The following is a 24,588-nucleotide window of genomic DNA, read 5'->3' on the forward strand; positions in this document are numbered from 1 at the left end:
GGGTTATGGCAGGCTATGAATGTCCAGCATCTGTCCCTGCAGTATCATTTAGGACAACGCCAAGTCCTGAATTCCACCCCAAGCTTTTGCTGCACGCCCCCATCACCCAGCAACCTCCAACACAGAAGCCGCACACCCTGAGGTGAGGGGTTGCCAGTGTTCCTTGCCACTTGTCCTCTGGGCTCTTAGCCAAGAGAACCATCTAGTCTGAGGCCATTATCAAGTCCTTGCTACCCAGAGGCAGGCCCACTCTCCAAGAAAGCTTTGTTCTCTCCCCACGAGAAGGGCATTTCTGGGTTTGAATGAAAATTCCCTAAAGCCCTGTGGGCATACCACTAGCTCTGGTACTGCCGCAGGGTTTCAAAGAGCCTGGGCCTGAGGATGTGAGAGAACGGGAGTTCTGATCTGTGTGTTCATTAATTTTTTGTTGTTTCAACACTTATCCTGTGTAGAACCAGCTATTATTCTTCGCAGGCATGTTTTTGAAAAACAGATTACAGGAATAGTAATATGCAGGCAGGTTAATGAGCCCTTAGCCTCTCTCTCTCGGAGCACAATTCTGTTTCCATTCTGTCAGCAGAGAAAATTTCCTTTTTCATAATGCACCTTCAGACCAGTGCTTTGTTCAGAAACCCTTTATTCGGAGCCTTTGGTTTTTAAGGAGAATTTATTGGAGGTCAGTTTGGCAGGGGCTGCAGGCGTCTAAGCGCATGTGTGCTGGTGGAAGGGGGGTGTCATTGGAGAGAGAGAATATGGGGATTTGGGGCCCCACATGTGCTCCTCTTGGTGGCAAATGCTCATGAAGTGTAAAGACTGAATCCTTGGAAGGCAAACGACTCTGTGTGCATGTGTTTGTGTGTGTTTTAAATTTATGCCGGAATCTAATCTCTGTTTTGAGTGTTTTCCTGGGCATTTCGGAGTTGCAGAACCCTGTTTACAACATAGAACCCCTTTGTAATTGGTCCATTTTAGAGCAGGGCGTGGGTAGCAGCTGGTTTGCCCCTGGCCAGGGCAGGCGGATCTCCTGGGTGTCGTTTGGAGGCGTGGGCTTTAGCCAGGGTTTGGCTGCTCCACTCAGGTTGCATTCCTGGGGAATGCGGGAGTGCCTTTGTGTGCCCTCACTCCAGTGCAGAGGCCCTGCTTTTGCTCCCATTGGCTCCCTGATGGCCCTTGAGCAAGAGGTGACCCAGTACACCTGTGCCATTGTTGTGTTGCCTCCTCCGTGGGGTGCCAACTGCCCCAGGCCAGCGAGCAAGTCCACGTAGCTAGGTGTGGTGCTCTTGAGCCATCCGATACCTTCTGATGTCCTCAGTCAGGTGCACCTATTTTTAGTCTGGGCTGGCCCTGCTTTGAGTGTTACGTGTGCAAGTCTGTGACCTGCATGTGTTTAGTTGTTTTCTTCAGGGATCCCTGGGCGTTCACCAATTCTGCCTCTTGGGAGTCCTTGTAATCTGCAAAGTGCTAGTGCAGAAACCAGTGGCCTACGTGTCCCTGGCAGAGAGCGTTTCATTCAGCTAGAGATGAAGCTTAGTGCCCACGTCCCTGGGGAAGGGAGGTGGCTCATGAGCTGATGGGGCAGTTTTCTTGAGTGTGAAATAGGATAGAGATGTGAGCCTCTTATTGGTATCGATCAGTATTTACTGAGGGTCCTTGTGCTAAATGTCCCCATGGCAACACGTGTGTGTGCATAACTGTTTACAAACCCAGCAGTGCTGTTTTAAACCATGGGAAGCTTGTGGCTGACACGGGAGGAAGGGGGTTGATGAAGAAGCGAGGGCAGGCACATAGCTGCTTGCTATGAAATACGGAGGAAAGTGGGAGGAGCTGGCGAGGAAGACGGAGTCCGCCAGTTGAAGGGCTTAGTAACCACGGTCAAGGTTTTGTGTTCGATCTATAGAAAGCCTGGGAGCCACAGGATTGGTACGTTTGTGGCATTTGACACCTGCCACATAGGGAATGGTGTAAGCCTGTGGCTGGAAAGAGCCAGGAAGGAAATGAGAAAGAGAGACCCTCTCGACTGGAGGACATATAGCAAGGATTCTCCAGAGCAAAGAAAGGATGCCCGTGAGACTGAAAGGACTGCCTTGGAGAAAGAAGAGGTGTTGAGCTGGGAGAAAGGTCATTGGCACATTCAGTTGGAAATGCCAACCCCCTACACACGTGGAACCCTCCAGGGTGAGCACATAGAGCTGGTGGGATGGAGGATGTAAATTGGAGGAAGAGCCATATGGAAATCAATGCTGGGCATCATTCTAGATACTTCAGCTCTCTCTCCCCAGGTGCAGAAGGAAAGGACAAAGAAAGACACCCATGGTTGATGGCTTCTCCTGGAATTCCTAGTCCCTTAGATGAACTTTCTTCTTTTTTATTTTATTTTTTAATTTTTTATTTAATTTCTCTCCCCACCGCCCCACTTGTCTGTTCTCTGTGTCCGTTTGCTGTGTGTTCTTCTGTGTCCGCTTCTATTCTTCTCAGCGGTACCCAGAATCTGTGTCTCATTTTGTTGCGTCATCTTGCTGTGTCAGCTCTCCATGTGTGCGGCATCATTCCTGGGCAGGCTGCACTTTTTTCACACTGGCGAGCTCTCCTTACAGGGCACACTCCTTGTGCATAGGGCTCCCCTACGTGGGGGACATTCCTGCGGGGCAGGACATTCCTCGCGTGCATCAGCACTGCACATGGGCCAGCTCACCACACGGGTCAGGAGGCCCTGGGTTTGAACCCTGGGCCTCCCATATGGTAGGCAGATGCTCTGTCAGTTGAGCCAAATCTGCTTCCCTCTAAGGCTATTCTAAGGGCCCGAGAAGAAGCCTGAACTAGCATTATTGGTTATGTCTAAGGCCCTTTAAGAAGGAAGTTTAGGGAAGTGGACTTGGCCCAGTGGATAGTTTCCGCCTACCATGTGGGAGGTCCAGGGTTCAAACCCAGGGCCTCCTGACCCGTGTGGTGAGTTGGCCCACGTGCAGTGCTGATGCACGCGAGGAATGTCCTGCCCCGCAGGAGTGTCCCCACATAGGGGAGCCCCATGCACAAGGAGTGCACCCCTACAAGGAGAGCTGCCCAGGAGTGGCACCGCACACATGGAGAGCTGACACAGCAAGATGATGCAACAAAAAGAAACACAGATTCCTGGTGCCACTGACAAGAATGCAAGCGGACACAGAGGAACACACAGTGAATGGACACAGAGAGCAGACAACGGGGGAGGGAGGGAGAGGGGAGAGAAATAAATAATTAAAATTTTAAAAAGATAGCAACATAAAATTTGAAGAAAAAAAAAACCATTGTCTTAGACATTACAACTCTCTCTACTTCAGAAAATAAGTCCTGGCTCATGGCTAATCTGTCTCTAACCTCTGAAATAATTTGGAAAGTAAATAGATGAAGCTCTCAGTGCTCCTGGGCAGGACAACCCAGTTTCCTCGAGTGGAAGGGAATGGGAAAGGAGGGCGTGGGGGCTTAGTGCCACCTGGCCTGCCTGCTCCTGACCTTGCTGATGGCTTAGGCATTTACCCAGCAAGATGAGAAAAGTAGCCAGCGGTAATCCAGTGGGACTCTGTTGGTGTTTTGTGTGGCTTTCGGGAGAAATCCTGGGCGTGCGTGTCATTCGCTCTCTCCTCCTCTTGTCAAGTCAGCAGTGGGCGGACTGGAGCTGGCAGCCCCTAGGGGGATCGCACTGTGCTACCATCCGAGTCTCTTAGCTCTGCCCTTCACGGAACACTCTTGGTTTTTTTACCCCCAGTGTCCCCTTTGTCACTTCCAATTAAGCCAGGAACTTTCGGAACCAGGAAAGGCCACGTATAACTGGGCTAGTAATCTAAATAAGGGAAAACAGCAAGGAGGAAACTTAAATATAAAGAAATCAAGGTGGAGTGAGCAGGTTTTACACCCCGGTGTTTTGAATGCCTACTCTCCGGTCAGCACCGAGATGATCTAAACGCATTATCATCTCCCTCTTTTAGCAAAACCATTGCAAATGCACTGCTCTTTTTTTTTCAGATGAAGAAACCAAGGCTTAGAGATGAAAACTTTTTAATCCCATAGCCAGGAGTGAAGAATCCCGATTAAACCGACACCCTTGTCATCTAACAAAAGCTCACGCTTCCCTCACGAAATGTGCTGTCTCTTTATGAGGTCTCCTTGAGGACTCACTTAGACCCTCTCTGACAATTTGACCCTTTAAGAACCTGGTACCTGACAGTAAAGAATTCAGGATTTGGAATTGGGCAGACCTGATTTGGTTGCTCCTCTCTGTGACTGAGGAAAGTTAGTTAAACGCTCTGACTCAGTATTCTCTGGTTTGTAGCAGTGGACGTTAAAGCATCTACCCTCTGCTTACACTCCAAAATTGTGTATTAACTGTGCACAAATGCTTGTAGCCGAAGTAATTATCAAAGCTCTTGAACTCAGTTTATTTTCTTAAGGAATCTAATAGTGTTCTTGCTATTTAGATTATGAAGGCCCTTGGCAAAATCCCCCCCCCCCCCGCCCCCGCCAAGAGGTAGTGAAAATTTAAACTTTAACTGGCTGGTGCTAGGAGGACCACTCGTTCTTAGTTAAGTGAGTCCTAACCAAAGAGGCTTTACCCTAGCGCCCACTCTCCTCCAGGATACTAGAAGTTTCGTGCTTTGGCTGCTGTGTTCTTATGCCAGAGTTCAATTGTTTAGTCCAGCCAAGCACATTTCTGTGCCTTTTGTTTTTAAACTGTTTCAGATAACGTTTAAGACCTGGAAGTCACCATTGCCTGATTCCCATGGGAAACCTCCTCCAATTATTTAGAAAAATTCTTCTTGTGGGAAAAAGCGGGAAACAAATAAGTGATTGTTTGGAGGCTCATAGAAAGAAATTTCTACTTAGGACCCAACTTCCTCGCCAACGCTTCTGAAAGCTGCGGTTTGTATAAGTCAAGCTCCTACTGCCACAGAGCCGTACGTGATTCCAAGAGAAGATGCTTCGTGGTAAAGATGAGAAATATCTTGAAAGTGCAGCGCTGAGCCCAATCATGTCACTGAGCAAAATGTGGTTTTTTTGATAATTTTTTTTCCTCCCAGGGCTTCCCACACCCTTACCCACTTGGAAAGACATTATGATTTCTAATCCTAATGTAGGCATGGTGATTTCTAGTCATAACGTAGGCATGGTAGGTATAGAGAGCTCTATTTTCTTATTTTAAGAGGAATCATTTAGAGATCTGGAAACTCCTGACTTGGGGTAGTACACCTTTAGGACTGCTCACACCACAGGGAACTCAACGTTACCACCTACGCTCACGGGAGAGCAAGAGACGAGGTGGGAAGGGGGTCGCTCGTTCTGGAAACTTCTTCAAAAAAACATTTTCAGTTCACAGCAGTTTTACCAGAGCTTCTAAAAGGCAGCCAAGCCAAACAATCAACATGCACACCACTCACAGGGGTCATTATTGTGTGATTAAATATCCGTATCTGGAAACCAGTGAATGGTAACACTTGCACTGGTTGACGACACCAGTGTAGTAAAAAATAAGATAGAAAAGGTTGGCATTTCCGAACCCTCCCCACCGTTTTTATCTCTGTGGGGAGTCTTGGTGAAATCCTATGGCGGCTTTTGTTATGGCTGTCCAGTTCTTATGCTTTGAGTAGCAGGGGCAGCTCTCTGATCCCAAATCTGGCTGGCAGCAGTCCTTTCCAGAATGCCTATGCAGCAAGCCTGATATTTGGCATGTTCTTTTAGCTACGGCATGCCAAGTCAGGTGGGTTGGGTTAAAACACAATTGTCTCCAGGTGCAGCAACCATGAAGAGTAACCCACTTTCCTTTTATCTATGAGGGGAAGACACTTGAATTGTGAGAAATGTCAAACCCAAGAAACAGCCTTTAAGCCTTCACTTAAGACCCACTTCCTCAGAAACGTCGCTTCTGATATTCTCGGCCCGTGGTGAGTTCATCCCTGTGGATATCCTATAGTTCTCACTAACGCTTTTATCCATCTCTTCACATTAAGCATACACTGGCTTGTAGTGATGGGAATCATTTCGTATGTATAGTGTTTCCTCTGCCCAGCAAGTTTACAGAGTATATGGGCTTAGAAGAGACCCTTATTAATTATTTGTCTGATTCTAGTCTTGAATGGTAGCCAGTCTTAAGAGACACTAACTTGATCATATACTGAAGCTTAGGGGAAATATTTGTGGAGCTGCACATAAAAATTAGGTTCTTAGAGAGCCAGGACCCTGAGAGAGGCATCAGAGAGAAGTCTGAAGCTAAAGATGACTGGTGACAAATTACAGTTGATGCTCATTATTCGTGGAAGATGTGTTCTATAAAGTTGTTGCCAGTAGTGAATTAGTGAACACTGAACTATTGTTCCCAGGGGAAATATGGGATTAGGTTCTTGTGAGCTTCTGTTCACATTGTTGTCTCCGACCCTTGTTTTATGTGGGTTTCTATTTAAAGACACCTTATTTAATGCATACTGTTGATTCCTTAGCATTGGACTCACGGCCAACAGTACTATAACTCATCCCTGAACAAAGGTTATCTAACACATGTACTTTCTCCATAAGGCACATCAGTGCCCACTTGCCATTAGGAACACTAGACAGCACTTCAGCACTATGTTTAGGGGCATTTTAAAAAGCAAAACGGCCAATAGAAAGTACAAAATGCAAGCACACTCACACACACACACAAACAAAACATAGCACTCCACATACCATGAAAAGGACTCTCGTTTATAGTATGAGAATTGAAACAAGAAGGCAGAATGTTGCCTTGTTTGACCTCAGCTGGAAAGATGCATGGCACTCAAATCTTTCTCCACTCTGTGCATGTCCATGAGTGAATGTGAAAGTATTGTGTTGATTTGGGGGTTACAAATACATTTTGGCAGGTAGGTAGATTTGCAAATACAGAACCCACAGATATTGAGGGTCCTCTATACTTCCTCCCCTGCCCAGCTGAGTGTGAGTTACCACCGCTCTCAGAGTCTTGACCATCAAAATCTTCAGGTCCGTGCCAGGATTCCTGGGAGTAAGTTCAGGTTGTGTTGAAGCTGGATTTTGTTTCGAAAACCAAAAATGTATCCATTTCTAGGAAGAGAGGAACTAGCCCGCAATTCCAAGGATTGATTGGGCTGCCAAGTTGGGCTGGAAAATGGGACTCAGCACTTATCTCATGACAGAAGATTGGCTGATGGGTCTAAGCCATTTGTCCTCAATTCAGGACCAAGGAGGGGAAAAAGCTCTGAAGTGAGGTTATGGGCTGGTCCAGTTGACTCTGGAATATGCCAGGTGTGCCTTTGGTAGTATGAATCACAAAGACTTTCTGTTCCTCTAAAGTTAGACTTCCCTTGACAAAAAGTGATTGGTTCTTGTAGCAGCTTAATATTATTTATGAATTCCACAGAAGATATTTGATTATATTTGTAAACTGGTCACTTTCTCTGGGTGTGATACCCTTTGATTGTATTAGATTCAGCTGAGATAACTTTGATTAAACTATGTTAAGATTAGGACTTTGATTTGACCATGTCAGTAGGGCGACTCAGTTTGAGTCCCCGCCCCCTTGTGGGCGATACAAATGGACACTCCTCAAGGAGGCACACAGAAATAGATACACTAGAGAACACAGAAAAAGACATGGCAGAGGAGAGAAATTCGTTTTGCTGCTGGAGTTGGGGAGAGATGAGCCATTTGCCTGATAGTTTTCAGCTGAAGAGAACAGAGCAGCTGAGCCCTTTGCCAGCCTACAGCTGAGACAGGAAGAAGCTGTGCCCACGGCAGCTTAAGAGGGAGAGGAAGGCTGAACTCTCACAGACATGGCCCTCCATCTTGCTTTAACACGTGGCAACAGACTTTGGTGAGAAAAGGAACCTTGAGGTGGACTCTTTAGGGCCTTGTAACTATAAACTTCTACCCCCAAATAAATATCCTTTATAAAAGCCAGCAGATTTCTGGTACTTTGCATCAGCACCCATTTGGCTGACTAATACAGTTACTTCATGTGTATCCAGAAGAAATATCTTTTTGAAAGGCATCACTTAATTCTTATTAATAGTCTTTGATTCTGAAAAGCTAGTTTGAGGTGACTAGTGACCTAAGAGATGGGTGTCCTTGGTCAGGACCCAGGACTTTGGAGCACAGAATGCACACTGCCTATTCAGTTGCACCCCCTTATCACTGCCTCCCTCCATCTTTTCCTAAGATGGTTCTTTCCAGAAGAAAATCAGACAGTTTCAAGGTGTTCACGTTCATTTAGATGTGGAGACAAGCTACGAAGAGGTATCTGAGTGAGGAGAGAAGGGATCCTTGCCCGAGTTTGGGAGAAGTGGGAACTTTCTGAACACACATGCAAATTTAAGCCCAGAGAGTGAGGACAAATCAGATAGCCAATGGGGGATGTTTGAGAGTGTTTCCCCAAGACCTACAAGCATTTGTTCTATGAGTATTAATAGGTTGCATCATAAAAAGACAAGGGTAGGAGCTGTTTGATAAATAGCATTTGTACCCACCAGTTAAAGGGAGAGCATTTGTGCAACATTTCTCACTTACTTGACCATATTGTCCTTCTATAGAACATACTAGGTTAAGGCCAGTGAAAAATTAAAAAGAAAGGACCCTTGAAAAGAAAATTAGAAAAGGATGGTGAAAATGCATTGTGGGTCTAAGATGAAGAGAGTTTTGTCCTGTCTTACCATTTATTTACCAGAACGTAGGCGTAGGCTCTGAAGGGAGATATTAGAGGAAACTTCAATAAATATTGATCCAGCACTTCCAATGAAACAAGCACCAGTGAGGAGAACAATCCCCCACCTGTGGTCTGGAGGCTCATAGAAACTACAAACCTGTCTACCTGCTGGATGATTCAGCTCAGTTTTTTGTTTTGTTTTGGAATTTGGAATCTGAATGCTCTCAGACAGGACATGCCAGCTTCAGTCCCCAATACCCTTTATTGCTTTTGCTTAACCTGCTTCTCTCATTCGATTATGTGTACCCTGTCAGCATTTATGCTTGCAATCCTTACAGTGGAAAACAGTTGTGATAATAGTGAATGCAATGCAGTCTAATGTTCTGAGTGTGTGTAATGTGTGCTATGAAAGAATGCCAGAATAATAACAAGCATTAATGGAGCGTTTAGTGGAAACCAGGGACTGTAGGAGAAAGTCTTATTGCAAAGTTGTCTTATTCTAATGCTATGAAATAGGTACAGTATTGGTTCCATTTTTCAGATGGCAAAACTGAAACACTGAAGAGTTGATGGTAATACATTATAATGAGTGTAACTATAATAACACTGCTGATTTATAAATGTGATGGTGGCTGAAAGAGGTAGTCTAGGGATGTTAATGTTAATTGAAAGACATCTAGAGGTTAATCTAGGAACTATATAACATAGTGATTTTGGTGGTAGATGAGAATTGTGGTTAATAATACAAATACAAGAATGTTTCTCAATTATGAGGTTAAAATATAGTGATACATGGGAAAAATGCAACTAATGTAACATAGACTATAGCTAACAGTAATACTGTAACATTTTTGTAGCAAAGGCAAAGAAGGTACTATGTCAACGCTAAAGGTTAAAAAAAAAAAGAATATGGGATTTAGTTGTAGGAGATGTGAATATGGTCAAGCACTTTTCTTTTTCATTTTCTTCATTAACAAGGAGACCTTGGTCATGTCATTTCATCCATCTGTGCTCATTTATTCCTCTTTCAGAATACTAGAAAAACAGTTGGGTTTGTTTTTAGAATTAAATAAAATAAATGTGCTTGGATGGGATTTTTTAAAGTAACGCGTCCTTGATTTGTTAAGCTGCTTTTTGTCTGTTATTTTATTTTTTGAAGTTGAAAGAACATTTTTAAAAAACCACCACAACAAAAAACCTGAAGCACAGAAAGGTAAGTTATGGCTAATGATGGGACCAGGATTCAATGATAAATCTTTCTCACTGTTGACATTCGACTCTATTACTTAAATTGACCAGCTGACTGCCTAGGCGGGAGTAGAGGCAAGTATCCCGAGTACACAAGGATGAAAGGACATTTCAGACTAAGAGAAGGAGATATGTCAGGGATTCTCAGCCTTGGCACTGCTGACATTTTAGACTGGACAGTTCTCTGCTGTGGCGGCTGCCTGGTGCTTGCTGGATGTTTAGAACCATCCCTAACCTCTAGCCACTAGATGCCAGTAGCATGTATCTCACTGGTTGTAACAACAAAAAATGTTTACAGCCATTGCTAAATGTCCTTAAGGACAAAATTTTCCCTGATTGAAAACCACCAGTACATGCAGAAACATAGATATGTGGAAAAAATTATCAGCCAATGTACCGATATGTAGGTTTTATGATTTCGTTCTTGGGGCCAGATAGGAATGGTCTTATATACTGTACAAAGAAGTTTAAGCTTGTCCTTTGGGCAGTTAGAAATTATTAGTGTTTTCAGCAGATCTTACATATTTGCCCTTGGATACCTCTGTGTGCAGGACAGATTCGAGGGATAGCTAACTGAGAAAGAGAGAACTGTTTGGAGTTAGGACCCTAAAATGTGGCAGAGTACAGGGGAGGGACAAGTGAGAGAGATTTAAGAAGTAGAATTGACAGGACCTAGCCAACAAGTGTGGAGGAGAGAGAGGAGTCAGGGCTGACTCATTTGCGGTTGGGTGACTAGGGATTGACATTAATTGACAGAGAATTATGGGAGGAGGAACCGGTTTGAGGGAGAGGATAATGGGTTTTAGTTGAGGGCATGTCAAGTTTGAGGTGCCTGCAGGACATCCAGCCAGAGCTGAGCAAGAGGCAGGCAGGTATCTGGGTCTGAAGGTCCAACGAGAGATGGAGACTGAGGAATTGGTGGCTCTAGTTAAGGCTATGGAAGCAGAGAAATAGCCCCATGAGGAGAAGAAAAAGAGGAGCCCCTTCAGGTCCCCTGGGAAGAGTGGTCAGAGAGCTGGGGCCTCTGTCCACCAGAGGCTTGTGGTCTCATCAGACAGATTTGATGGCTAAGAAGCATGCCTGTATTCAATTAAGGAGCAAGAAAGCATGATGGCTTTACTGCATGCTGCCAAAGTTTAGGAAGGCAAGGGGTGTGTGAGCTCCAGAAGAGCTTTATAGAGGAAAAGCATGGCTGCAGCTGCAAAGAGCTCTCTCCAGTGTGCTTCTGATCCCCGCTGCACTGCTGGCAGAAGTTAGAAGTTTCCAGGCCAGGTCTCTCTGCTTCCACAAACTACACAGGGTGTCTCGACATCAGCATCAGCATTATCACCTTCCATCACAGAATATGGAAACAAACTGAACACCTTTGCTTTCATAACCTTTATTGAGTTATTTTTGACTGGGGGAATGCAGAAAGGGGGAAAAGAAATGTTAAGTGCTTCTTGCGGTTTTCAAGGTCATTTTAAATTTTTATTGGGCCAATGGTGGTCTTTTTACTTTTGGACTTCACTCATTTGAAGGATGAGATCCAAAGACCCGACCAGAGGGGATTGTAAAGAACAGTCAGCTTCCATTGGCTTTTGTGGTATTGTTGATTGCCTTCTCTGTTGGCAATCACTCCCTTGCTACCTGCCTCCTGATATTTCCTTCATGCGTTGCACATTAGCTCCTGGAAGAGTCTCGGGTGAGCTTGTAGGCCAGGCTTTGTGACCCATGGAGAGCCATTACTGAGCCCCTGCCTGAAGTTCTGGCCTGTAAAGCTCCACATCTTGTCTGCCTAGCCATCACCAAGGAATCTGAATCAGGAATATCCATGTTCAAATCTCAGTATTTCCTCTAATGTGCCCTGTGACTTTGGACAAGTTGTTCACATCCATAGACCTGTTTCCACATCTGTACAATGAGAAGGTAGAACCAAGCAATCCTTAGGGTCCCTCCTAAAAGGTGAGGACACAGTGGGCTCTGAAACTGAGGAACTAAGGTGCACGATGAGGCAGAACGGCAGACTCATCTCATGCGCTGTTTGTCCAGAAACTCATCTCCCTGGAAACCTTGGATGGTTAGATTTTCCCCTTGGCGCGGGCACTTGTTGTGCTCTAGTACTTGCTACGTGGCTAGTTTTGTGAATAAATATAGCAGCAATTCCCTTTGAAACAAAACTATAAGTTATATATTATACACCCTTTACTGAGAGAGTGGGACAAAGAGAGGTGGAATAACTGGTTTCACCATAGATTTTTGGCAGACGTCACAAACTAATACTAGAGGGATTCTTCTATAGGTAAATTTTACCTCTCATTAGGACAGTGGTTTGGTCCTGGGCCAAGAACATTTTAACCCCCTTTTTGCCCCCCTTCTTTTAAAAAATGAAAGACAAGTTTTCCTTTTCTTTAGCAGAAGCTCAGAGCAAAAGTCCACTCTCCCTTGAACTTGGGCGGTCAGTCCCAGGAGGCTGCACTCGTGGTGGACTTCCAAGTCTCTGGACTACACATGAAAATTTAGACTGATGTCATGTTCCCTGCTTGGATTTGGAGACTAGATGCTAATCCTCCCGTCAGTTCTCACTCTACCCAGCCAGTGAAACTTCATATTTACCAGGAACTTTGTGTCTTGCTTTTCTTTGTCTCATCTGTAAAAGGTAGATCGACTTTTTTTCCCAAGAATGCTTTAGGGTGTTAGGTTGACTCGAATCCATTTAGAGCATGTGTGAAAAATGTTTGGCATCTTCTCTTGAAGAGATATTTTAACCCTCTAACTTAAAAAACAACAACAGACTTTAAGCCCTGATACTGTCTTCTTCTAATATAGAGAAAATTTAAAGACAGTTTTGAAAATCAAAGAACTTCCCATGGTGGTTGAGACTAGATTCTGACAATGTGGAATTCATAGAGGGGAAAAATCCATATTGGATAAAAATCTAAAATAAACAAAGAGAATACAAAAGACAAACATTAATCCTAAAGCCTAACAGCCCCTCTGAGTTTTGAGGAAGCATGACCTGAGAATAACTGCAAATGTGCAGAGGCCTTTTCTTCATTCATCATTTGTTCCTAACAAGTATAAGTTGCTAAAGGACTCAGTCAGTATTTTAATAACAAGGCGTCTTTTCCATTTAAACAGTTTTTATAAATTTCTATACATACCCCAGAGACTGGGAGGTTTTGGGGAACTGTATCTCTGGTTATTGGGTAATGAAAGACCCCCTTTTCTCCTGCTGCAAAATAAGGTAAATGCTATGCATAGCAGAAGCTGCAATATGTATGTTGGTTCGGGGAGCCTATTTTTTAAAGTTCTATGTCCTGATAAAATCTTAGAGAGTAAAATCAAATCGTCTTTGTAGATGCTAGCAATCTCAAGGGCTGGCTGATGCACTCTGGTTTTGCTTGCAGTGGTCTGCAGTGGGCTAAGAAATAGTGGATTTGGAGTCTTCACTTACCAATGGGGTTCTTTAAATTTAAAGTTCTCAATTTTGGGGTACCCACTGGAATGAAATCATAGAATTTTTAAAAATGCTGGTTGTTTAATAAATAGAGGATATATTTCATTTACAGTGTTAGGTCACTTGATGGAAAGTTTCTCAACCAATTATGTAAGCCTCACTTTTTTTTGTGGTACAGCGTTATCTCATGCCTAAAATCTTCGGTCCAGGTCAGGAGGCTGTGGTGATATTGTCTGCATAGTCAAGCTATTGTGACCTTCTCGCCAATGTGTGTACATCCTTGCAAAGGGAATTGTTGATCTGCAGATACCTGCAAGATGAAGCCTTACATGACTTCTGCCAGGATATCATTTTCCCCTGTACTCCCAGAAAATTAAAGCCGTTTTTCTCAGCGTGGTTCTAATAAGCTGGCAGAGCAAGGGTTGGCTAATTCTCTTACAAACACAGTGTAGCTGGATGCACTCATAGATGAAAAATGATCTGAGTGCTGTGGGTGGGGCCCTGGCGCTAGGAGGTGAAGCTGGAGAGGAGAGAGAGAGACCGAGAGAGAAAGAGGGAGGGAGAGAGAGGGAATCTGCTCCAAGCTCAGTTGAGCATGGGTAGCTGGCAGGAAGTCGGAGTAGGTCCTGGCATGGCTTACGTTTTTATTGCTTGTTAATAACCCAGGACTTTTAAGAATTGAATGGAGAGGGGAAATGAAACACAACAAACTTTGGAGTCTGTCCCATCCAAGGGGCCTCTGATGCAGTAGAGAACGCTCACCTGATCAGCGTGTGGAGCAGGTAGGAGGGGAGATCTGAAAATGAAGAGAATTGTATTTTTCACTGAATGCAACTTATATGTCTTCTAAAGATTTACTTAAAAAAAAATGTATATAAAGAGTGGGCAGATAATATAGACATAGGAAGCAGGCTTAGGCTGAAATGTGCTATCTGCCCAAGGAAGACTTTTTCTCAGTTACTAGTTTGACCATATGACAGTTTTATTCTGGGTTTGCTGTTTGAAAAAAAAAAAAAAACAACTGTACAAAATCATGCAGCATTTAAGTTGAAACTGATTTTAAAATTGGCAGATGATAAATGAACTTCAGACACTGTGTTTTAGGGCAGAAACTTTGAAGATAGTCAACAAGAAACAGTTTTTCAGTCTTGATGATTGCTAGATTTTCATATTTCAGAGCCAGAGAGGTACTTGCTAATTTGTCCTGGCTTTGGTACGAGAGAAGGTGGCTGTTTAACAGCTGTGAAATAGCCAGAACCTGAATGGGATCTAGGGTGAAGCCTGCATGTGCTGATGTTTTCTCTATTAAGCCAACAGCTCTGCTTCTAAGTTAGGGGATTGAAAAATACTATGAACGTGAAGTGTGGATACTCATAGTTTTTGATCAGGGGCTTGAGGGAAGGCTGGAAAACGGTCTCAGCGACATCTTTTCACTCAGAAGACGAAAATACATGGGGAGGGCCGTGGGTCGCAGCCACACGCAAGGATAATTTAAAGACTCATTTGTGGTCTCCATGATTGTAGCTTTCAGAGCATCTTTTCCACTGTCAAGCCTGATGCTTGTGATAAAAGAGAAACAGGACAGAATGAAGGCCTTCTCAGGCCTGGCTTCTGGGCCTTGCTTCTGAGAGAAGCCTATCTCATCTGACCAGATTTTTCCCTAGAAAAATGGGCCGAGTGCTGTGGAATTGAGCTGACGTGGGGTAGGTTGGAAAGGGAGGAAGTGGTCAGTGTGAGAGTGTGTTAGAACTCTTTCAGGAGGGATGTTGCAGCCCTGGTGCTCTTGAGCTGTGGGAATGCCGCGTGGGCCACCGGAGCGTGCCTGCGAAGGCCGATGTGGGACCTGCTCCGGTTACTGGGCAGGCTGGGGCTCCAGAGTTTTGCAGCTTCACATGTTAGGGAGATGCCTGTGCTTAGTCTGGGCAAGCCCACACCTTATCACTAGTCTCTCTCTCTGTAGTTTCTGAGCATTCCACAGACTTGCTGTGTGGGGAGGGGTAACAGCGCCCCCTGTAGACTTTTAGAAACCCCTACCCACCCATCACCCACAGCTCCTTTCTCGCCTGCCTTCTACATACTGGGTGAGACCCCTTTGTCCCCCATCCTCCACTCTGGTCTGACCCAGGTACTATTTGCCAGAACTAGACTGAGCTGGGGGATTCTATTTCCAGGGTCCATTCTGGAAACGGGTCAACAAACTATGACCCTTGGTCCAACCCTATCCTGCCCCAGCCTGTTTTTACATGGCCCGGGAGATAAGAATGCTTTTTGTATGTTTAAAAGGTTTTGAGACCAGTCAAAGAAGAATATAGAGATGTCTCTCACCCACAGTTCTAAAATATTTACTCTCTGACCCTTCTCTAACCTTTTTTGTTCCACAGACCCCTTTGCCAGTCAGGTGAAAAGCAAAGACCCCTTACTAAGTCCACACATACTGTGCGTTATTTAACAAATATATCACACCCGCACCAACATGTCCCCACGAGAATAATGTGTTTTTGAATTTCAATTCAAGCTCATGGACCCCTGGTTAAGAGCCCTTGCTTTATAGAATAGTTTGCATACCTTGATTTTTAATTCATGAACAGTATGGTCCATGGGCTACTGCTGCTGTGAAGTCCTCGGCTCTTTGAACAGGCTGCAGTTTTAGAAGCAGTTCAGTTCAGTTTCTAGTCTGCATTGAGTGTCACTATTACCTCCCAAAGGGTCGATTCAAGAACAAAGACTGAAGATTTTCTGCAGGGTCCAAACAATGGGAAGGAGCTGTAGGATTGCAGATATGCCTACTTTGCAGATGTGCCTACAGGTGGATTTCCCCCTTCCCTCTCCTGTAGGAACCTGCTGCTGCAGAGGTCTATGAGAAGGCCAAGCATTGACTAGGTTCCCTGCTGAAAGAACTTGATAGAACCAAACCTTGACTGATTTACACAAGAATGAGCTACGTCCTTTTTGTGGACCGAATGCTGGCCAGACTTCTGTAATCTGAATGTTCAGTGTGGCCACTTTGAAGAAGAGGTTTCCCGTAATAAAAAAAAAATGTAAGTTAGGAGAATGTCAAGTTTTCTCACATTTAGCACATATTTCTTTATTGCTCTCCAAGAAAGCTTACTGTAGACCCACCAACCTGACACTCAAGCATTCAATTCTTTTCAATTCAGTGCGGTAGTTCATTGTTAATGCCATTTCTAATAAGGGAAGAGGAAAATCTGGCGACCTCGCTCATGTTTAACTTGTGTCAAAACTACAGTCCTAGGTATGGAGCTGACTTCTGTAAGTGGCTTATTGTCCACTGCAGAAACACAAGAAAGGTTCTCACAAGGAGACTGTAGTTTTAAGAAGGAAAATCAAATGGCTGGTGTAAAAATGTTTCCTCCAGGGCATTTCAACCGTCTATCCTCCTGTATTTGGAAATTGGATGCTGTCACTGGAGAAGAATGGGGGTGGGGCCTAGTTTGGCAGATGAAAACAAGTGGGGAAGGGTGAAGTTATAAATAGTATGGTGCTCCATGGGACTTAGGGACTGGAAAACAAAATGGCACCAATATACTTGACAAGTCTGGTTGTCAGAGCTGGGAGGGGTAGGCCCTTTTTTATGTGAGCAGGCACCTATGCCAGTATTGAGAAAAGGGGTTGGCTCTGAGTTTAGAGATTAAGCAACCTGCTGTTCCTGTATGCACTGGAATTTCAGATCCAGTAAGAAACCTGATTTGCATAACTGTTGAAATTCATTTGGAAGCAACCAGACCAAAGCCTGGACTCTCCCCAAACAAGGGGCAGCTAGGAATCCTAGCAGATGGGGGAATTTCTCAAGCTTCCCTAAGAGGGTGTAGTACTGTGTGGCTGCTGAACTCAGTGGGGTAGGCTCTGGGGTTAAGGATCAGCTTTGGGTTCCCAGAAGCCATGCCTGGAGGGTGAGTATTGGGGGTGCCTATGTCAGAGCTCTAGAGCTCCCTGGCATCTTAAGGCAGCAGGAGGGACCTTTCTCACTTCCAAACCATGCAACCAAGCTGGCTCACAAATATACAGAAACATCTAAGCAGTCAAGGTCTGATTATTGACCAAAGTGGAGTGGAAGCCATGAGTAGCCCCCCACAGAGACCACGAGCCAACTCGTTTATGGAATGTTGGAAGGACTATACATTTCCCTCAAAGCTGGATCATCTGAAAAGGGCAGGAACCTAACCTCACTCTATCTTTTTTTTTTTTTTATGCTGAATGGGATGGAAGAGGGAGCTATTTGTGTACATTTGTATACAGATGCCTATAAACCTAGAGCCGGGGGGACAGGCAACCGAAACAGAAGTTATGATTTGGAGTTGGTGAAAATTGCAGTCATATCCTTGAAAGGGAATCAGATAATGTCACAGCTCAATGGCCGGCATGGGATGCCTTTGTGTGGCTTTATGTTCACATGCACAGTGTGTCCCTGTTGACATCTGTGGGCAATGTACACTCTCCCTTCCAAGCATGATTTGTCTACACGTATAGATATGACAGGGGGTCACCTTAGTGGTCCTAACAGGAGCTCTACATTGTCTTCAGTAGCTGGGAACAAGATGGCAACATTTCTCCTCCATTGACATGGTACTTGCTCCACTTAGCAAGGGCAGAGAAGGCTGAATGCGCTCCAACATGAGATCTTCTGATGGCTTTGCTCACCCCTGCAGACATACCTGTCCCAGGTGACCCTGGTTTATTAAACACAAGAGCGCTTGGGATAGGGGGGAACTCACAGCCTGGACTCAGGTGCTAGACCCCTGTGCGATGAGCCAGGCCAACATAGTGGTGTACCTGGGACTCTAGATTTGCCTCGGATTTGATGATCTCTTCCTGAAGAATCAACCCAACCATGTTTTAAGTACAGCAGCTGAACTCAGCACTTAGAGAGAACTAGAGCAATTCCTTTGGTTAAAAAAAAAAAAAAAAAAAAAAGATTAACCCATATTTTGTAATTTCAGTAAATTCAAAAATTGCATTTGTGGTTAGAGTTTGGAGGTTAGCGCAAAGACTTACAGCAAGATATGCTGGGGCCATCTTCAATACCCTTCTAATTTAGACACTGTTTTTCTTCCCGATTTGGAAGACAGAAGCCAAGTTGGAAATGGGCGCAGTAGGGCAAATCTGATAGGCACCCAGAGTGATCCTGGAGAATCAGCTGTGTGGAAAGCCTCTATTTCAGGGATACCCTCATACTGTGGGGGCAGAACAAAGCTGCAGATTGCTTACTCCCTTTAAAGGGTAGGTAGACTAACAGACTTCAGTTTATGCATTATATTTTCCCAGGGCTTGCCATTTTAACACAAATGCATATGTTCTTACAAGCTCTTTCTCCCCCAGGAAAGTAGTCCTGCAGTGAACAATTTAAATTTCCAGGCAAATCAGAGCACAGCTGGAAATTCCCAAGCCAGGGCAGAGATGGAGGGAATTCAAAGATACCATACTAGACCTTCACTCAAATGACAGGATTTTGTCCCAGGATTCATTGTGATACTTTTGATGTGACAGTGACTCTTTTGCTCCTATTTCTGCCTCTTTGGCAAAAGTGTTCTTACTTTCTCTTGCTGGCTGGAATGATCATCAAGGAAAGGGTCTGCCTGGCAAGGAGCCTGGTCTTTAACTTGCCAAATTCCACCTTCATCTTCTGCTTGCAACACTTGGACTTAAGTTCCCAGAAGGCTACCTGTGGGGTAGAGGGTTGGCTACTGGCTTTGGAAAACATCACAGGCATTTTATTGTAACAGATGCTAGACAGCTTTGGCAGGTGACAATAAACACCTGGAACAGTACCTCTAAACGCTGCAGGAAAGAAGGTGGCAGAAAGTAGAGGATGCAGTCTGGGTTTATAAAGTTAAGTCCTTTGCCCAATCCACTTTACAGGCCAGAACTTGCTTGGCTTCGGTGTATCCCTCAAATGAGTCAAAGACTGTTAAAGAGAATGAAAGCGTTGAAGCTGAGAAATGAGTCTGGGATCACCATGGTACATGAGAAGCCCCAGTGGCTTGACCAAACTTGGGGGTGGTAGAAATCCTACTGTTTCAATAAGACCGAGACACTTATCAGAGATGTTTTAAGATGGGTTTATTTATTTGTTAGGGTAACTAAAATATAACATCTAGTCTGAAAAGTGAGTAGGTGGAGTCAGTTATTTCAAGCTCTTAGTAGGAGAAACAGCAATCATCTCTCTGGTCTAGGGGTTGCTTAATTAATTTCTCTTGTTGCCATTGGGATTTGCCTGGAGAGAGACTCTGGTATCAGTGTTGCTTAATCTAGAAGCAACTTCTGGGTTATTCTAAAACCTATACTGTGTTGAAGCTGAGAGGCCAACCTGACAAATAATCACCTTTCTAGGCCAAATGACAGTTAATGATAACAAGTGTTGATTTTTAAAATCAGTTTTACCAAGATAGACATTTACATGTTGACTCTCAAAATCTGTGGCTTTTCGTTTGCTTCCAACCTGTAACCTGTGTTTTGACTGTTTCTTATTTTATAAGCCCTCACATCAGGTGGAGAACTAGATAATGCAGGTAATCATAGTGTGTTCATACTACAAGGTTTAGAGATTTATTTTTCAGGTGAGCAAACTTAGGTAAATAAATCTAAGTGTGAGGGAGCATAATACCTTGTGTATGCATTAGGGAAGGAGAAGGGTTGTAAGTCTCTAAGCTGAAATTATTTTATGGTGCTCATGTGTCTTGGAGATTTGGCTATTATGAACAAAAATTTTATATGACTGTTTCAATTTGTAGATCTTTCTTCTCCTTTGTAAACATGTGACCCAAACACACTCATATGATTTGTTTTTGTTAGAGAAATGCATAATTGTGTAGTAGCGCTCTTCTGTGAGTGTTCAAACCAAGTGTCAGATGAACTGCCCAAGGCTGCTGTGTTCGTTTCCGTTTTGCTTTCACGGCACTTTGGTTAGTGGGAGGGGAAAACAGCCTGCAGAGCAGTGTGGGTGCCTTGGATGTTCAGTTTTGAAATTCAGAGGCAAATCGATTTTGGCATTTCCTGAAAATGGATCTTATTTTGAGAACCACAGTTGACATGGCTGTGGGAAGTGTTGCTTATTCTTGGCAAGCAAACTACCCTGAAAAGGTGCTTATGATCCAAGAGACAGGCAGCCTGCCCCGGGCTCTCTGGCTAAGCCGGGGGAATGCTTCAGAACTCATAGTCAGTAATTTATTTTAAATCCACATATGTACGGAAGTACCTGCGTGGATGAGAAGGCAGCTTCCTACCTAATGGGTTTGTTTTACTTACCCTGTGTCATGGTCTTCAAAATGCATATATGGCCTATCTGTTTCAGAAATATTTAGATCCAGCTCTCAAGGGTTTGGTCAGAAGTACTTGTTAAACACATCTGAGGGCTTAGCTCTGCGGTAGGAACTCTTGTGGAAGCCAGCTGACAGGGGCCAAGAAGGCTATTGTGGCAGATATCAGAGAAGTGAGCGGTTTGAGCAGCTTGTGCAAAAAGTAAGCTCAGACAGGGAGACAGACAGACAGATGGACAGAGAGAACAGACAGAAACAGAAGCTGAGAGAGAGCATGGGGTGGGGCACACTATTCTCTTTACTCCTTTTACATACGCCTTAAGCCTCTCTTCCCCTTTACCTGGCTTCTATCAGAATTCAGGGTGCCATGAATTTGGAAGTAAGGAAAATTAAATGTTTATTGTCACTAAGCTATTGATCAAATTTAGGCTTTCCTTCAAAATTGGATGTAGGCAATAAATCACAATAGTAATAGCAGTCCTTGTGTCTTTGTCGCCAATAAAAATTATACGTGTTAATTGGAGCAGGTGTGTTCACATATACACTTACCACTACTTTGAAAGTATGGCAGTTAGTAAACTTGTGGCTTGATCTTATTTAGTGTGATAATAAAGAAGAATATAATCTATAACATGTTTTTAAGAAATTTAGGATATTGTTTTTCAACGTAATTGGTTTTCTTATGGTCCTATGCACTTGCGCAGGTAAAAATATTATCTTTGATTGCTAGACTTCACCCAACTGGCAGAGGGAATGAAGATAGTTAAAAAGAAACAAAAATACCCAATCTTTTTTTTAAAAGGAGGTACCAGGGATTAAACCCAGGACCTCGTACGTGAAAGCAGGCACTCATCCACTGAGCTATACCCACTCCCCAAAAATGCCCCATCATAAAGGCTACTGTTTGGTAATTATTTAAATCTTCATTTAGCAAGAGAAAAATATTAACCAAGGATAGTATGGTGTGTTTTAACCTAATAATCACTTGGGGATCTTGAATAAATGCAGGTTCTTCTATGGTAGGTCTGGGGTGGGGCCAAGATTTTGCATTTCTGATAAATTCCCAGTAACAAGGCTCTGGCTTACAATTTCCCAGATTAAAAGCCAGTGTTTCCCAAACTCACTTCCAGTAAGTATAATAATACCTAGTGGTAGGAAGGAATTTAACTGCCTGCATACAATTTAGTTGTAGGTGAGAGCACTTCTCCACCCCCCACCTCCACACCCCACACGGTTGTGGGAAGAGATGTCCCAGGAGGAGGAAAGTGGGGAAATTCCAAAAGTCAAACTTCGCCTGCTTCAAAATGTTATACGCTCCCTCTCTGGGATCCAAGGGTAATTACCAGGCTGGGAAGTTAATTGGGTCGAAGCTCAGGAAAGCCTGCCAAGGTAAAGGGTGGTGTCGCGGGCAGACGTGTGCACGTGTCTCCCCTTGTGACTGTGTTGTGGGAATTGGTTTCCTGGGCAGATGGCACAGCCACAGGCTGTGAGGGGCATTTCCTGAGCTCATGGGGCCGGCGTGCACCTGGCAAGCCCCGGGGAGCCCTGAACTGCGCCCTCAGCCGGCAGCCTGTCAGCAGCCAGTCACCCAGCCCCGCCCGGTCCACATGCAGAGGACAGCAGGGCGCTCTGATCGCCGTGCGGTGTGGTGACCAGATGCTCGGCTTTCCTTCTTTCCCGAAGGATGATTTATTATGTGTGTAATTAGATGATGCAAATTGTATATCTTTGTAAGACTTTCATGGACATTTGCAAATGAGAGAGAAGTCCTTTGGCAGAGTTTGAAGAAAAAACCAGCAGCTTTCTTGACTAACTCCAGAGCCTCGGGTCCTTACCAGCCATCCCTTAAAGCAGGGGTTCTTTTTTTTATTTTATTTTATTTTTTCTCTCCCCTTCTCCCCTGCCCCCCCACCCCACCCCGTTGTCTGCTCTCTGTGTCCATTCACTGTGTGTTCTTCTGTGTCCGCTTGTATTCCTGTCAGCAGCACCGGGAAACTGTGTCTCTTTTTTGTTGTTGTTGCGTCATCTTGCTGCGCCAGCTCTCCATGTGTGCGGCACATTCCTGGGCAGGCTGTGCTTTCTTTCACGCTGGGTGGCTTTCCTTACGGGGCGCACTCCTTGCACGTGGGGCTTCCGCACATGGGGGGACACCCCTGCGTGGCACGGCACTCCTCGCGCGCATCAGCACTGCACACAGACTAGTTCACCACACAGGTCAGGAGGCCCTAAGTTTGAACCCTGGACCTACCATGTGGTAGGCGGACGCTCTATCCGTAGCCAAATCCACTTCCCAAAGCAGGGGTTCTTACCAAGGAGTCAGTGAGCTTGAATTTAAATGAAACAACAACAACATGTTATTCTTGTGGGGACGTGTTGGTGCAGGTGTGATATATTTATTAAATAATACGTGGTACAGTGTGGACTTAGTAAGGGCTCCATGGTTTTCCCCTGACTGGCAAAAGGGTCTGCGGTACAAAAAAGGTTGAGAAGCCCTGCCTTAAAAGGTGCTCTTGGTTGTGGCTGAACCACTGAGGTCACACGACCAGCTCGTGGCTGACTCAGGACTGCACAGGCTGGCACTGATGGCCCAGAAGTTCAATTTTGTCTGAACACCTAGACACATGGTAATCAGACTCCCAGGAGACTGGCATCGATCAATCCAGAATCTGGTTTATTAACTCCTAGTGCAGGAGAGGAGTCCTTTCAATGACCAGATATCTGACTGCCGTCTTTTCTTGCTTGCTTCATTTTTGTTTAAATCGTTGCTTGTTTTGTTTCTGCCACCTTAGCCCTATCTTCCCAGGAAGGGGCAGTCAGGTATGAGTCTTCAGGAACGTTCTAGGGGCACGACAGTGCCCCTCTGTCTGAGGTATAGAGCTGAAAAAGCAAATCAAATTCTCCCAGCCTTTGGGCTTCTCCCCGCCATCACAGGATTCCTTCCCTGTGATGTGGAAACCCAGGTGGTTCTGCTTCACCTTCCGTATTTCCAGGCCTCCCCACCTGAGACCCTATCTACTTCCCTGGACTGGGTCTGGAAGTTTCTCGAGGCTCCTCACCACTGCACCCCTCCCCTCCCCCACCCCACTTTTGTGGACCCCTTCTAGGAGGTGTTTGTGTGGATGGGGGAGGTGGAACTCCTGCAGGTGCACAGCCTCCTTCATTGTGGGGCGATTTTTGCGATTTCCACTCTTGGGACCAATTTCCTTTCACCCCAGGACTGGTGATCTCAGCCATGAACGAACAAAGCGACACCCTATGACTGGAGGAGTCCTACCCATTCTCCCTGCAAAAAAAAAAAAAACAACAAAGTGCTGTTTTATACCAGTCTCTGCAGGGAAGAGTCCTTATAGATCATCTCCGTCTCTGGTTTCCAAAAGTCATGCTGTGAACCTGGCTTGTCACAAGAGGCATTTTAAAACATACCTATGGCCTCAGGTTTGGATGATGTTTAGAGTGTATTTGTGAAGCATTCAGCAGGAGTATAGGAATTGCTCGAACTGTGGTCACCTGTTTCATAGTGTTTTTGTGTCACTGCCCTCCTGCCACCACTAGATGGGCAATTGGGAGATCTCTTTTCTTCTCATTTATACATTTCTTTTTTGCTTAAATCTTTTATTTAGTGAATACACTTCTTTTTTTTGAGTTACCATTGATTGAACCCAGGACCTCATATATGGGAAGCAGGTGTTCAACCACTGAGCTACACCCACTCCCCAACACACGCCTTCTTATAAAGCAGTCTCACTTTTTCTTCCAAGGAGAGGCTTCCTACATTATTCTTAAAATGATCCAAGTTTGGAAACTGACACTGTAAACTCATCTCATGTCTGTTGCCCTCATTTATGGATGAAAGAACTGAAGCTTCAGGCTCCCCGGAGGAACTGACTAACTGCTGTCAGGGTCCAGGAGTGAACAAAGTTTGGAAACTACTGAGTTAATATATGAAGACCACACCCAAACTGTAT

At 44.6% G+C, this 24,588-nt stretch overlaps 1 protein-coding gene across 5 annotated transcripts in view; it reads left to right on the forward strand.

The window, feature by feature from the left end:
- Positions 1-24,588, forward strand: part of PDZD2 (PDZ domain containing 2) — a 432,190-nt gene that overhangs the window by 235,839 nt on the left and 171,763 nt on the right. The window contains exon 1 of one of the 5 annotated variants that reach the window (XM_071207658.1): positions 13,888-14,131. The exons of 3 other annotated variants lie outside the window; for them this stretch is intronic. The gene's annotated coding sequence lies outside the window, so the exon portion shown is untranslated. Of the gene's footprint in view, positions 1-13,887; positions 14,132-24,588 lie in introns of those variants that run through there. One more of the 5 variants, XM_058307508.2, reaches the window with a different exon arrangement.

The sequence above is a fragment of the Dasypus novemcinctus genome, chromosome 2, assembly GCF_030445035.2.
Source record: "Dasypus novemcinctus isolate mDasNov1 chromosome 2, mDasNov1.1.hap2, whole genome shotgun sequence".
Classification (NCBI taxonomy): Eukaryota; Metazoa; Chordata; class Mammalia; order Cingulata; family Dasypodidae; genus Dasypus; species Dasypus novemcinctus.